At 33.7% G+C, this 16,761-nt stretch overlaps 1 protein-coding gene across 2 annotated transcripts in view; it reads right to left on the minus strand.

The window, feature by feature from the left end:
• The window catches only part of LOC143923057 (interference hedgehog-like), a 28,977-nt gene extending 23,317 nt beyond the window's left edge, over positions 1-5,660 (minus strand). For both annotated transcript variants that reach the window (XM_077446546.1, XM_077446547.1), the window contains exon 1: positions 5,455-5,660. The gene's annotated coding sequence lies outside the window, so the exon portion shown is untranslated. The remainder of the gene's footprint in view (positions 1-5,454) is intronic.
• Positions 5,661-16,761: the final 11,101 nt, after the last annotated feature.

The following is a 16,761-nucleotide window of genomic DNA, read 5'->3' on the forward strand; positions in this document are numbered from 1 at the left end:
GCCTAAAGGAAACATTGCTAGCAAACGGTATATACAGAAGTGTTTTTCTTTTGTTATTATATTCGTATTATATGTATATGATACGTTTTGTTGAAAGTGGTTTAGCTGTGACGTACATATGTATGTCGAATCGAAACGACTATTATAGTACGGCGAGCGTTATCTGAGACAGACAGACAGACACACAGAATAGCGATATTATATACATTGTATATGATATAACTTTATTTTAATGCATGTATCAATTATTTTCTCCAAAACTACCCGTTGAAATATCAACCATCATATTACTAGAAGTAAATACAAACAAAACCAATAGTTTTAATAATAAAAAATAAAGCCAATATAAAACCACAGGTAACACTGGTGTGGGCAATCCTCATGTGGGAAATAATCCGTTCAACATTTCGAACACATATACCGTAACTATCAGTTATTATTTATTAAACTTTAAGGGGTCTGAAGATTGAGTCTTCAGGGAGATTATTAAAAAAAGTTCACTTGTAGTACATTTTTTCAGTTAGTTAAAAATAATTCGAAAATCATTATTGTAGTTAAAAGATAGTCGTCCTAATTTAAATTTGTTTTTCATTTTTAAGGTGGTATTTCAACAGTTGATCTGCAGTTTTTGACCATATATAAAAGCAAAGGTATTCTTAAATCAACAAACGATTAAGAACCACTAATATATGTACATAGAACAAGCATAGACGTAGTCTTTAATATTTCTGTATAGATCGAAAATCACCAGTGGCGGCTCGTCCTAATGGGCTGCCGGGCTGCAGCCCCTCCTATAAAATTCTAAGATATATATTTAATAATACATTTAATATTTTATTTATTAATGATATTTTTTTTATTAGTTGGATGGACTTAACTATTGGGGCCTTCGACAGAGTAAATACTACTTACAATATCACCCATATCCAAAAGGGTGATATTGTAAGTAATGTTGACCGTTTCGAAGACCCCACTAACTTGTATGGTGACAGATGAATTAAAATGTTGCTGTACTGGCTGTAAAGTGTTACAGCGCCGAGCTGAACGCTGCCCAGCCCGGAGTTTCGGAACGTGAAAGAGAAGGAGCTATTTGCAACTGCAGATAGCTCTTTCTCTTTCACTCACTCTTCCATTTTGGGCTGGACAGTCGGCAGCCTTCGCCTGTTAAACGACATTCATCTGTCAGTTTGTTTAAGATTTCGCGCGCTTGATCTTACATTTGATTAGTTGAATCGCACGATCACAGCTTTATTCGTTTTCGTTACTCTTAATTGGTTGCGTATGAGCCCTCATCAAATCTTCGGTGAGTCGTTTTCATTTTGATAACAGCAAACTTTTTTCAAATCTTTTAACTTTTTCTCGTAATTTTTATTTAAATATATTAAGATTTTTTTTCTTTTAAAAATGGAAGAACAAAAGAAGTCAGTAAAATATTTACAAAATTTGCACTTTTCGCGACTAGAACTTACCGAAAAAGTCGCTATAAAAGCATTAGGCTGCCTCACGCCCAATTTAATTATTTCACAGCCTGCAACTAGTAGATCTTTTAATTACTCGCGAAAATTTAATCCAGACATTTATAAAAAATACAATTGGTTAACGAGATGTACAGAAAAAAACGCGTTATTTTGTTATCCGTGTCTTTTGTTTGGAGGCGAGTCGCCAGGCGAAACATCTTGGACGAAAACAGGAGTTATTGACTTAAAACATTTAAACGATTAATTTAAAAACACGAGGGAAGTGTCGACCACTTAAAAAATGTGTGTAATCTCACGATTTTGGGAAGCTTGTCGGCGGGAAATAGATAAGCATAACGAAAACGTCAAAAAAAAATCGGGATGTTTTATTTAAAATTATTGATTGCGTTAAATTTTGCGGTAAATTTGAAATGCCAATGAGGGGACATGATGAAACAGATAATTCAAAAAATCCAGGAGTTTTTCGGGGGCTTCTAGAATATTCACAAAATTTCGACGATTCTTTAAAAAAACATTTTCAAACTTCTTCGGTTTTTAAAGGGACATCAAAAACTATTCAAAATTAACTTTTAGATTGTATTTTGAACGTGTGTAGGGAACAAATAAGTGCTGAAATAAAAAAAAGCAACTTATCTAGCTGTTATGGCAGATGAAACAACCGATGTATCGATGCATTGTCAACAGGTTAATGTTTTTCGTTACGAATTAGGGGGTTAAGTTTTTGAAAGGTTTTGGGGTTTTTTTTAATCCGCGTCGCGAAACCAGCAAGAACGAATTTTTTTTAGCAATCTTACTGGAGTACCAGCGTATTTTTCGAAATCTTCATCGCGTTTGGACGCACCCCTTTAATGGGTGGTGAATTTTGCTAGTTTTTTTTTCAATAATACTTAAATCCACATGTAAGTGGTCGTACGCCAAAAATTGTGCTTATTTTGTCCTGTTATGACATGATAGAATAATTATGGTGACATTTTTTAGACATCTTTTCAGTGCAGCCCCGCCACTAAAAATTATCACGAGCCGCCACTGAAAATCACATATACATATGTACTTATTTATGCATGTTTTTCGCAACTAGGATAGATTTGAGTTAGATATATCTAGGTAAAAGGAAGACCGCATACTACAATCATTCCGATTGATTCGCAAGCCAATTAATTAATAATATATTTACTTACTAACAGTGTTGAGAGATGCAGTAACAATGAGAAAGGAATGACAAATATGATGCATGAACCATAACAATAAAAAAAAAAGATATGATTCTTTTATAAAATATTTACAGACCCGTCACAAAAAGGTAACCAAAAGGTAGGGGCCTAAATCCGACGTTCAGGTAGAAGAAAGAGGCCTCCAAACTACCAAAAATCGACCATAACAACCAGAACCCACGTCTGTATCACCTCATTAACACTTTTTTTTCTCCCCAGTTCGATAGCACGGTTTACATAAACTTTAAAAATATCATTCCAACACGAATATGTACATAAATACGGAGGGTTTTCGAATCTTATCGATGACGTCTTCTCTTGTGCAACATCAAAATTACCAACACTCGATAAATTCAGATGATACAGATATAATTTTAACTGGATTCGCACGTAATCAGATAACTCGGGACTTCATAGTACATATTTTTTTAAGATGTTTTGCTGAGATTCAGCCTACTGTATGTAATCATACCGAGAATTCGGTAATCACACGTACCACGATACACATATTTATTTGATTTTTTTGTAGTTACATCATCAATATCGTCATCTCGACTCTTTACGATAGACGAATTTGGGTTGTGATTTTTTTCTCATATCATCAAACAATCGCACAAATCAAAATTTAGCCACTTCCTGCCCGCAAAAGCTGTGCCGAAATGACTCTGACAAAAATCACGTTTTGACAAATTGCCAACACAGATCGATCAAACAATAATACTATCGCAAAATAACGCCAACAACAAATTTCGCTTACTCGATGAAGACACAACACGTGCATGTATTTATAAGAGTGGGGAATCCATACGTTTCGGTAATTCAATCCTCGATAGAGGAAAAAGGGTATCGAAATATTATAATTGAATACGCACACGTGCTTCATACCCAAGGTACAAAGTGTACGTATTCAGAGGGGTGCGATATCGAAGAATTGTTATAAAAAATATATCCAAAACAAACAAATAAATAACAAACGAATACGTTAACATAAATATGTGTGATAAGAAATGGAATCTAAGAAGACTTCGAAGACTTGCGAAATCGGAAGAAACGCGGCACAAGGTTTTTTTTTAGATACTTTTAAACGTGTGGCATGCCTTGAACATATTCATGGCACGCCCAGCACACACCGTCCCAAAATCACCCCCTGGAGTGTTTTCTGTCAAATTTTATCCTTGTATTTATCCTTGCTTGACAGTGATCGATAACGATGTATCCTATATTTGAAGAAATGTAGGAGACCCCCCCACAGCGGGGAGTCAAGCATACGACGTGCCGTTCTTCCGTGTGATTTCGCCCTTAAGCGAAAAAGTGCACTTTCGATCTGATAAGGTTGGTATTATTTTGGTTACAAGGCTCTGGTTAACAAATGAAAACTGTAAAATTGAGATAAATATCCAAAAAAATTAACAGTTTTAAAATGAGGCACATATGTATGTGCTGAAAATCTCATACATTGATTAATAATACAATGAAAGTGAAATATTTATAGAAAATAAATGAATGGAATTCTACGATAGTGTAATTCCACAATTTAAACTTTTCTGTTTTCATTAATATTTTTAGATCAAATAGTACCTAGTCTATGGACTAGTTTATAATTTGAAATTAGCTGATGAATCATTTGTCAAAATTTAGAGAGAGAACCTTAATTAAAAAAATCTAAGTTTTCCATTGGAACATATTTCTTCCACTAGGTATAATTGAAAATGTAGCATAGACCTGCAATACAGATCCAACCCTTATGAATAAAATTTTTACAACTGCAATTTCACAAATATTTTTCATACAATTTAATTAGAGTGCGCAACACTATATTTTTTTAACTATTCCATACTACATATTTGTAGATTGTGTAAGTTTTCTTTTAAATGGTACTAGTGATTTTACCCGACTTCACTCGGTATTTAATATAAACCGCTCAAACATGGTTAATCTAATAGTAAAAATTCATTTCTTTTAATTATTAAATTTATTTGAATCGAAAATAAATATTGTTCAACGATATTGATATCGTCGTCATAGAAACTTTGATTTGCTTTCGATGCTTCCACCCAAAACTTACATACATACAAAGTATCTTTTGAAATTAGATATGTAGATATGTACAAAAAAAAAATCAAAAAGCCAAAAATACAAATTGGATCGATTACGAATTACACGTGAAGTGTTATCATCTCACAATGGCGTATTTTATCTTAAAAATGGGGTATATTTTCTATAGTCTCAAACAATTCATATAAGATGTTTGAAATCATTAGTCACTTATACAATTTTAATGCACAATTTCTGCCAACTGATTTTGTAAAAATTTCGTCAAACGAAATCATACGTAAAAATCAAAAGCGAAGTAAGAAGGGGCTAGTAAAAACCTAAAAAAAATTACGACCTCCATTTGAACATCTACTAATTTTCACAACAAAGTAATTGCAGAACAAAATCAGATTGTATCACTTTAATATAGAGTGACTATGTGACGTAAATTTATACTGAAAAATATAGTAACATAATAAATGTTGCGATAAGGAGCTGCGTATGTTTTGAAACGCGATCTGAGTTCGCGGAATATTTGGAAGACTTGGAAGAAGTTGTAAGTTGCGAGTACGAATGGCCGAGTTGTGAGCATGAGCATGAGTTGTGGTAAGTTGTAAGCATAAGTTGTGAGTTGTGAGTTGTGAGTCAGCGTCCACTAGCACTAGCAGGAACTCAGCCGAGGAAGTTCGGGTAGGAAGCGGCCGGGCCGCATTCCTCAACTTGGGACTTACCTCAGAAACACCGCACCAATAACTGGAAACTGTCTCAGCACTCTGTCTCACACACACATGATATTAAACAGCGACACTAATTTCCCAAACGAAACTCAGCAATCCCAACAAGAAACCCTCAATCAATCGAGAGCTGGATTAACGCGAACAAGCGGCGTGAACAAGTAACAAGCACAACAAGACCGAATGCGCGTCTGCGACCGACTGGTGACTTTTTGTCTTGTTCTTGAGACGCATGTTGACAATAACCAGTGGCGTACGAACTCGTCTGACGTATCTACACGCATTGGAGTAATCAACTGGTATTGTTTATAGCTCCATGTACGCCTACGTGCTCGTTTTTCTTAGCGATTGTTTTGTCAGTGATAAACAAAGTAATTGATATAAACTCGTGGGTGAGATGTATAATAAAACTTGTGAGCTTAAGTGTGAGAAAATTTGCTAGTTTACAATTATGAAAAAATAAACTTTAGTATACAAAAACAAGCCTGAAATTCAATTTTTGTATATATAAACTAAAAAATATTTTTTTTTTTAATATATTTCGTTCTCTAAAGAATGAAATTATAACTAAACATATCTTTTTTATTCAAGTGTTCACTTGCTAAATCAACCTATATAAATCTCAGAAGATAAGACACATACAGGTCATATATAATATGTTCATAATGTCCACAATTATAAATAAAAAAGTTAATGCCATATGCTCATTCATACGTAAACGAGCAAAACAATCGGTGGCGTCTCAAATTTATTTGCTGCCTTTAGACGAAATTCAAAGAAAAAAATAATATTATAATATTTTAGATTACATTTTATATCATATTTATTTATAGTTTTGGACCATTGTAGCATTACAGGAAGAACCTAAGGCCCACATAGAAACAAACAACAAGAGAAAAAAATAGAATAAATAGAAAAAAGGAAATCAGAATTATATGATAAAAAAAAAACAAAAAAACAATAATAGATACATATAAATAAACATAAGGAAAAAATAAAATATAATACACAGTAAAAAAATATCAAATAACAAAATCCAGAGTAAGAGAACCATCTTGGATGGTTCGGTGATTTTTACAAACCTCCTTTATGTTTCACTTACAATTACAATTCAGGAAAATTTTGCCTCTTATCCGATCGTTTTCATACTTTGCCATGTTGCTCATTTTTTTAGAAATACATTATTAATTAACAAGGCGACAAATTACTAAATGAATTATATATTCAAATTTAATTTATTTTTTAGGGAGTAGAATACGAAGAATTTAAAAATTCAAAATGATTGTGTTTAATGAAAAGGATTTACTAACCAAAAAGAATCATGCAACAAGTTAAATTAAAGAAAGAAAAATATGACGAATTTGTCTCTTCTCTTCTTCTTTTATCTCTTCTCTAATTTCTTCTTTAATCTCTTCTTTTAACTATAAATTACATATGTATGTATAACTAAATTTATTTCATCATATTAGTCTAGCACATGCGGAATATATTCCGCTTTTGGCTATATTTTACAATTAATAAAAATGAAAGAAGAAAATAAGAGATCCGACGCGTTTTGAGGAAAAGTTTTGGGCAGGAAATAAAATTTTAATGTTATAATTTTATGAGAAACTCATATTCAAACCTAAACCAAAATATTGGAACAGAATATTAGTCAAATAATTTCATTTGGACATATATATGTACAAATATAATATAGTGTAGTGATATGATCACTTCTCAAAACCGACACTATACGAGATATTGCATTTACCATTATTTTGACATGAAACATCCGAACAGGTGAATAGGATAAAAGGTATACCATCCCTGCAATCGGACACGCTGTCGGGATTGCATTCCTCGGACAAATATCTCCGTCTCGCTCGAACATCGCGCGCTCCATCAATGTCAGAAAGAGACAGCAACACCGATTCAAAGCACCAATCATCGTAAATGTTTATATTGTCGTTAGGGTTATCCCTTGTTTACATGCATCGCACCTACTGAATTTAAAAATAAACAGTTTCACATCAAATTATGCACTCGATACGCGGCGCACACGTTTCGAGCTATTTTTATCCCGAACACGTAATAACTCCGTGAATGAAATTGCTGGCGCATTTCCGAGAATATCGTTGTGCGGAATTTCGGTGGCAGCCCTGGTCGGAGGATGCGGCAGGTCGCACTGCATCTCGATGCAACCCCAGACGCATCCTCTCGAGATATACTCTAGGACTCGTACAGGCGCCATCCCTTCATTGTTAACTAATCATGTCCCTGTCAACGAGGCTTTTGAATTTCCAAGTATTTCTTGAATTCCTGTACGTGTAAAGTCCAGTTCTACATATTTACAACAACGCTACTTGTACGTGGATTGTGGCATTGAAGATTTTTCCACGGGCTATTGAAACGTCCGCCTGATTTACCGGCGGATTATTTTGCCGACATAAAAATAATAATAAAAGAAATAATATGAAATATTTCGGCGATGAGTGGCGAACCGACGCCGAAAAACCTGTTCGCAAGACCGTTTTTATTTTTTATTTCATGCAACAAAAACCATTTTATATGACTTAATAAGGTGAGGCGATACGGCTTTTTTACAAATGTAAGCGCCACATATAGGAAAACGTGGGAAAACTTAACACTTACGACGAAAATGTCTCATCAAATTGGACTAGGATTACCCAGTGACCGCGTATATGTATAATAAACGTAGTTAGAGATTCGTTAGCCATGTGTATGATTTTATTTTTTTGGGCCATATAATGACTAAAGGCCGGATAACTAAGGTGCCGTCTTGAAAAAAACGGACCTGAGGGTACTGTGTATTGTTCATTGCATTGTTAAAGGTTCGCCGAACGTTTTTTTTTTTTTTGACTCTAGCTTTGTAAATACCACTAAACCGCCTCGATTCCTAGAAAAAGCACTGTGACTATCCGGTGTCTAATAATGACTAGAGGTCGGAATCTGAAGGGGCCGGAAACGTGACGCCTATTGTTCCATTGTTGTAAATCCTTTGTAAAAAAGGTTCGGCAAACCTTTAACAATGCATTTACAATCTTTGAACAATAAACAGCCCCTTCAGATTCCGGGCTCTAATAATGACACCTGCCTAGTTAGTCTCACAGTACGACTTAAGGTCTGTTCATAGTTTCATACCTATACAGCACGACCCGTATCCTGCAGGTGTCATGCAAGTGCGGATAGTATTCTTTGGTACATTATATGGACGTATTCATACTCCATTCGCACATGCGCATTTACGATTTCATGCGCGTCCATATAGAATGTACCAAACAATACTATCCGCACTTGCATGACACATGCAAGATACGGGTCGTGCTGGATAGGTATGAACAGACCTTTATAATCATTAATCATCATCATTTGCAACCATTCACTACCCACTGCTGGATGAAGATCTCTACATTCATCTCTGTGCTGAACATTCATCCATCTAATTCTTATTTCTTAGTTGTGGTCTTCCTCGAGCCCTTTTACACTTTCTTGAATACCATTCGAGCACTTATATCATACCCAGGGCCGCGCCTACCATATGTACAAATGTGTGCAACGCATACAGGCGGCTGAAATATAAAGGCGGCCGAAAAAAATGAGTTAAAAAATTTATATTCTTTAAAAATACGAAACAATAAATCGTACTTTTCAAAATGCATTTAGGTTGTCATGTTGATTGCTGTTGCAAGTTAACACACCTGAACTATAATTCAGGGAAATAACAGGATAGCAGGTATAGCTTCGGTCCGCATTAGGGCTTCCAAGCCGGCTTAAACCGAAACCGAAAAACCAGCTTTTTGACCATCTTTCAAAAAACCGAAAACCAACTTTTTTGGCTAGATCAACCGGCTTTTTAAGGTTTCCTTTAATTAATGTTTTTTTTCCTCAAAACTAACAATTATGAATTTCAAATTTCTATGAAAGATCAAAAAAATGTGTATTGGATTCAAACTTTCTTTGAACAACAAAAAAAAAAGTATGGCACTTTGCGGTAGTTTTAAGATATAGTAATGGACGAAGTCGTAAACCTATAAAATATTATTGGAAGTAGTTTCAATAACCTATACAAGGCTTTTCAGCATTTCGGAAAATTGGGTTTTTCCATAATTTGTGATTTTTGCGCATTATTCTTCTTGATAGTAAGTTGATTGAAATTATTTAATTATTTGTGCGTATTCAGGATCTGCTATTTTACGACTGTGATTTTTGTAATAATGTAATAATGTACATATGTATATATTTGTAATAATGTATGTATGTATATATTTGTAATAATGTATGTATATGTAATAATGTATGTATATATATGTAATAATGTATGTATATATATGTAATAATGTATGTATATATATGTAATAATGATCTTATGAACGTTCATAATGTTTTTAACTTAATTTAATTTATAAGCAATCATTGTTTTGCAAAATAAAATATATATTTACAATTTTTTTCGCTATAAAAATTTAAAACTTCAAAAATCTTAATTTTCTGAAACCGGTGAAAGTTAGTCAACCGGCTTTTTCTTTCGGGCGGTTTTTTGGAATCCATAGAGCTAGGTATTTTATGTTCTATTGTCTATGCGACTTCCAGATGTATTGCTTCAAGAATGTTGAGTATTGGTTGTTCATCGAAAGAGCAATGTCCTAGATTTGGGATTGGGGGTAAAAACACTATATTATCATGAATGAACTTGAAAACGTTCAGTCTCTCTTGTCGACTGGTACTGTTCAGAACTAAACGTTTTGGTTTTCTGTGTTTTTCTGGTTAATTTTTCTAGTGATTAAAATTTTCAGCACTATTTTTATCACAAGGTTGTTGCATTACTCGCATGCACTTAATTTTTTATTTTATTTTATACAAATGCTGATAAAATTAAAGAGCGGCCAATTTAAGTTTGCACACAGGCGGCCGAACTCCTAGGCGCGGCCCTGCTCATACCTTTCATCCCTTTTTCTAGAAACATGACCTGCCCTTTGGCATTTCAATCTCTTCTCTCGCCCAACAAGTCTCTTCTCTATTCTATTCACTCAACATTGAGCATCGTGGTCTTATGGAACGTCTGGGACCTGACGGACGATTAATTTCCACTCCTCCCGGTCCTGGGACAAGCTGATTTTGCGGTATCATTGATACCGCACAAAGAAGATCCGCTGACTTTCTGATTTGATCCGTTCATCGGATGAGGGATCTTCGGATCTTCCTCTTGCACTCTTGCACTCCAGTGATGCAGTTACTATCAGCTTCTCTAGACTTTCATCTAAAACTATTCTATACAACTAACTGAAAAGTATTCTCCTTCGGCACGCTGTGAAGATTTTTTCTGATAGTTTAAGCTCTTGAAGGATGGAGACGATCGTCCGCCTCGTAGCCTATGGAATGCGGAGCATTCGCCTTCACATTTCAAAGGCATCCAGGGTGTTTCTCTCCTTCCTCTTCATCGTTCAAGTTTTGTTTCCTATAAGTATACAAGGCTTCATACTTTTTTGAGCACATTAATAAACCAAACATATGTAGGTACACCGAAACTTGGCAAGTTCAAGACTGAAGCAGAGGAAAATTGAAAAGTTTTAGAGCTGAGACGACCTCGATAAGATGAACCTGTGCGATTTTGAGCTCGGAGTTCGGCCCAATTAAGTAAGACGTTAGCTAAGGGCAATGTCCCAACAGGTATGCAGCGGCACAAGAGTTAAGAGAATTCGCAATGCGGTCATCCCGGCACGTACAAGTGGAAGAACAACATAATACAACCACTTTATGAATATTGTACCACGGGAGTATGTATTTAATTTCTCGCGAAGGGACCCAGAACCGGATGCTCGAGTTGGAAGCGCAGCGGAAACCAAAACAATTGTTATTAATTGAATCGGTCGTTTTTGTTTTCGTCTCTCGACGCACACCTGAACTGGTGCACCTGTCTCTCCGCAGCAACACGATGACATTCTCCGACGGTTGAAACAATGAAGTCCAGTTTTTACCGTTAAACAAGTCCACGAATCTCTATCGAAGACAGATTCGAAGCCTTTGAAAACTGGATCGAAGTGCAGAAAGACTAAAAGTGTAATAATTTATCATAAACCTCACAACCATTCTATGCTTTTAAGTAATACAGTACTAAAACCAAAACTCGTCCTACGTACTTCTTCATAATATTTATTAGACATGTCAATAAAATACGCCATGGACGACTTTTTGGTTAACAATCGAGAAGTTCAACAAAAAAAGTTTTTTAAAAACATACCTCTTCTATAATTTGTATATAAAATTATTATTTTGAATAAAAATACCAATAATTTTATTTTACTACCGCCATCTATGTTTAAAACTAAAAACTGGATAGACGTCAGGCACTTTTCAGAAATTTTACACGATATTACAAACGCATCTTACACGATATTTTTGCACCATCGTTATGGCGGAGTATCCATTTACTTATATTGATGACCAAAATGAGCAATATGGCAAAGTATGAAAACGATCGGATAAGAGGCAATTTTTTACCTGAATTGTAATCGTAAGTGAAACGTAAAGGAGGTATGTAAAAAAAGAGTAAAGCGTAAATAGTCACGATGCTAGCCCCTTTCTTCAAAAAAAAAACATTTTGTTTTCTACTTTCCTCCTTTGGTTTCGATTACCTCCCAGAAAAAGCATTGTAAGAAAGGATGCTTTTGAAAACGAAGACATTTTTCGTTTGTTTTCGCCACTTTGTTTCCATATACATAAAACATTGCCGTCGTAATGACTAGAGACCGGAATCTGAAGGGGCTGTTTATTGTTCAAAGATTGTAAATGCATTGTTAAAGGTTTGCCGAACCTTTTTTACAAAGGATTTACAACAATGGAACAATAGGCGGCGCGTTTCCGGCCCCTTCAGATTCCGACCTCTAGTAATGACATTTAAGATCTTCTCTTACTCCTAAAGGCGCAGACATAGATCTTCTCTTGATCCTAAAGGCGCAGACACAGAGTTAGGGCGAAAACACACAGTTATGAACGTGGCACATGGTTTTTTTAGATAGTTCTAAACGTGCGAAAAAAATGTGGTGTGCCTTGCACAGATTCATGGCACACCGTCCCAAAATTACCCCCTGGAGTATTTGCGGTAAAATTGTATCCTTGTATTTATCCTTGCTTGAGTGGTCGATAACGGTGTACTCGAATTTTCCATATCCAGTTCCCATATTGCAACCTGTGGTTGCTATTTAGGAACTAGTTATGGAAAAATTCGCAAATATCGGGTGTAGATATCGGTAGTGTGGACGTAGCCAAACAGGCCTTGTTGTAGAGCTGTCAATCCGTCAATAGTAAACTGAGTCCACCAGATCTTTGTATCATAGGAACCCAATGCGCATCTTCACAGCACAAACACAGTATATCTTGCCAGTCTAATCTTGGCATACATTTTAGAATTGGATTCCATGGATATATTCCACTTTTTTTCACATACTTAATCTGTTCCTTTTTTTTTAATTTCATTGCGTTCAGTTCGGATTTTCAGGACTAAATGAGCTACTCCGTTTTGTATTTAGGTTTCAGAATCTAATATATAATTTCGAAAGAGACTTTATATGTAACTATTGTCGGTTCGTAAATCCGTGACGTCATCGAAAAAATGAATATAAAAATAACTTTAAATAAAATATAACTATTCAAATAAATTTAATAAAATGTTTACTATTAGACTGGCCATGTTTAAGCGGTTTATATCACAAATACCGAGCGAAGCCGGGTAAAAACACTAGTTGATTATATAGTAATAAACCAATATCCTGCGGAATACATAAACGTTTATATAGCACACCGTAGTACTTGTATTAAATCGCATCTTGTCTACTTAACGTCTCCATATCCATGATCAGAGTTCAGGATGCACCCTAGCAGATTTTTATTGTATAATGTGCATATAATTACACTGCATCCTTTCACTCATTGAAGCCGAAGCGCAGATTCGTCTGGTCGAACGGACTACACTGCATGATATTATCGAAAAAATTTGCATATCAACTAATGGACATTGTCATCGTGGCCGTAAAATTTGGCGGTGAGATCAGCGCGCGTTCAACAAAAACATTTGTGTCCGACATGAGACATGTTCGTGTTGGTCAGCAGCAGGTTGGGGCGCATTCTTGCACCCGTTGGCGCCACCGGCTCCTCCACTTTTTGAACATCCGGTCTCGCTTTCGACATTTCAAAAAGGCATCAAACAGACGTGAATCCTATAAAACGACGATTACATTTTAACATCATTCGAAAATTCAAATGAAGCTCATATGCATATAATAATAATAATACATTAATAAGGAAATAATTTTCGTGATCATCATAATGCACGTCCAAAATAACATATCCTGTATACATATTTTTCATTGATATTGGTAATTATATTTTAATATATAAAATACAAAATTTAACATTAAATCATCAACTTTTCAATTGTATAGATGTTTTCATTCAAATGTCGCTTATTAACGTACCTGGGAACATGTTATATAAAAACCGCAATGATGTCATTCTAATCACCATAATCAATTGGCACGAACGTGTAGAATCATAGGAATGGATCAAAAAGTTCTGATAGGTGGGTATATGTATACATTATATAAAAAATAAAACTGTTTTGTCCATAATTTATTATCTCTCGATATGTACAATGTTTTTTTTATTTTAAAGGTAACGAAATTAAAATCATATGGAGATGGTTTTTAACAGTGAAATTTGTGAGACCCTAATATCTGCTCACTGGACCCGATATATAACAATATAACAAATAACAAGATAAGTTAAGAAGACAACAGCCGACCAAAAGGCTCTACATACCAGAATTCAGAGCGCAGAAGGCAATTGTCCAATTTTTTTTTAAATTACAGATTTGTAGCCTAATTAAGAATTCCCGCTGTGGATGGGAATTGACGATTGAATGCCTAAAGCATCATTAAATTTTCAATATATATATATATATATATATATATATATATATATATATATATATATATATATATATATATATAATATATAATATATATTATTTATTGCTATAATTGTAATTTCTATTGAAAACAAAGCTATGTATGAATGTGTAATATATTAGTATGTTCGATAGAGTGGTGATCCCAAAGAAAAACAAACAATGAAATTCAGTTTGACTGAATTCAAAGATAGGTTAGACTTAATTTATTCAATTTTAACATTCCCGAATAGATGAAGATGCCGAACATAATGAGTTGAGAAACACCACCTATTCAATAAGTTTTAAATGAGTATGTATATTGAACAATACAGAACATTACTTATTATCATGCACACTTACACCTAGAAAGGTGTTCAAAACACAATTGAACATCTACAATTGACAATGTGAGTATCAATAACATTTCTCGATAGTACAATAGAATCAAACAGTGTTAGAAATATTTGTTGATATTAAAAATGCATTGCTGTGTAACAAATACATACTTCGGATGAATATTTACTAATTCTGTATTGTCAAATATACATATAATATACACAAAATATAATAATACAAATATATTTGAAGGTTGTTTTGTTGGAAGACGATGCTAATCGGGGAAGAAACTATTTTTACTTCATATATTATTAATTCTAATGATATCTCTTCTTTACAATAGAATTTATATAAAATAGTTAACATTTGGCACAAGAGAAGCCATCGGCGATGGTTGTTCATTAACTTCCGTCAGAATAATACAAATGACAATTGATTTGAAACACACAACGACAGCCTAGTAGATTCATCTCAGTTTTATTACGATTGAAGAAGCACAAAATTAATATTCCGGCAGAATTTACTCAACCTTCACCTCAATGAATCAAATTATTTAACTCGGCGATTGTTTTGAATAACAATGCAATTTATTCTGAATCAAAAATAGTAACAATGTTTATAAATTGCTCCCATGTTTCTGTGGTCAATGTAAAACATCAACGTACCATGCGATGCAAAAAACTCATAGCATATCAAACCGACGCAGTTTAAAATGTCGTATTATCTATGACCACTCTTTAAAAGATAAATGGTATATACCAGCTTGAAGCCGAAATATCACTCACGGTAAACCTATATTTTTCAAAATATTACAAATTTACATTATTATTGAGACATTTTAAACAAAATCACACTATTAAATATACTAAATTCAACAATATATATATAAATATGTATTATATATAACAAATTGGGTCAATAAAAGATTCCACAACTACATTATATCGTAGGAAGTTACGATTATATCAATTTATGCGAATACGTACGGAATTTCAATGCAAAATGCAGTTGTATTTAGTTTGCAGTTATGTAATGGGGAATCGTAAATAAACAAATGTTAATTCGTAAGTAAATTTGAGTAACAAATCATACAACGTGTATATATCCACAAATATATAATATGCATGTATTATAAATTCAATATGTTTTTTTTTTTTAATATCTAGAAATGGCAATATATTCCATGTGAAATTAGAAGAAGCACCTGGGGGCTTCGTTAAACTTTGAATATAAATACATTATAATATCACTATTTTTTTCCCAGGCATTTGTAGTATTGCTGTACAGTTTTTAGAATAATTTGAAAAGACAGTTTATGTGTCGCACAATCGACATACCATCACATGGAGAAACGATTTTCCATATCATGCACAACTCTCGAAGACTCACCGTACTAAACTATTTCAATTAAATTGAAAAGTTCGGGTGCATAGTACAAAATATAAATTAAGACTTAGCTCACTTAATTTACATACACTAACATCATTTAGAATTCTAGTGCAGACATCTGTTGCATAATTCTGTTCCCTGAAAAATTATCTTGTACTATTTTGTAAACCGCCTCAGAAACGTACATATGAAAATTTAAAATCGGAAACCGACAGAAAGAATTTAGTTCATTAAAATTTAAAAGAAAAATCACAGTTTTGAGAAAATCGATGCAATATTTCTAATTAGTATTTGTAAACAATATTTGCGAATATACGGCAGTTTTCACGTAATTTTTTTTATAATGTAAGAATTCAAATTTACTCGATATATTCTCAAAGTGACTGATCTTATTTTTACTGGGTATTTATAAAAATTGAATCTCTAAGTTCTTTTAAAATGTAAATTCATTATTTGAATTAGAATGAGATGGTTATATATCATAAATTCTGGAACAAAAATATGTTGAAAGTTGAAGTGTAGGAGTGTTTAACTTTAACGTACAATACATATAATATTATTGAACAATGATTGTTGAGGATGGATTATCACCATCTCTTTCTAATTCTACTTATCATATATGTTATTTTTTT

The sequence above is a fragment of the Arctopsyche grandis genome, chromosome 3 (assembly GCF_051622035.1).
Source record: "Arctopsyche grandis isolate Sample6627 chromosome 3, ASM5162203v2, whole genome shotgun sequence".
NCBI lineage: Eukaryota > Metazoa > Arthropoda > Insecta > Trichoptera > Hydropsychidae > Arctopsyche > Arctopsyche grandis.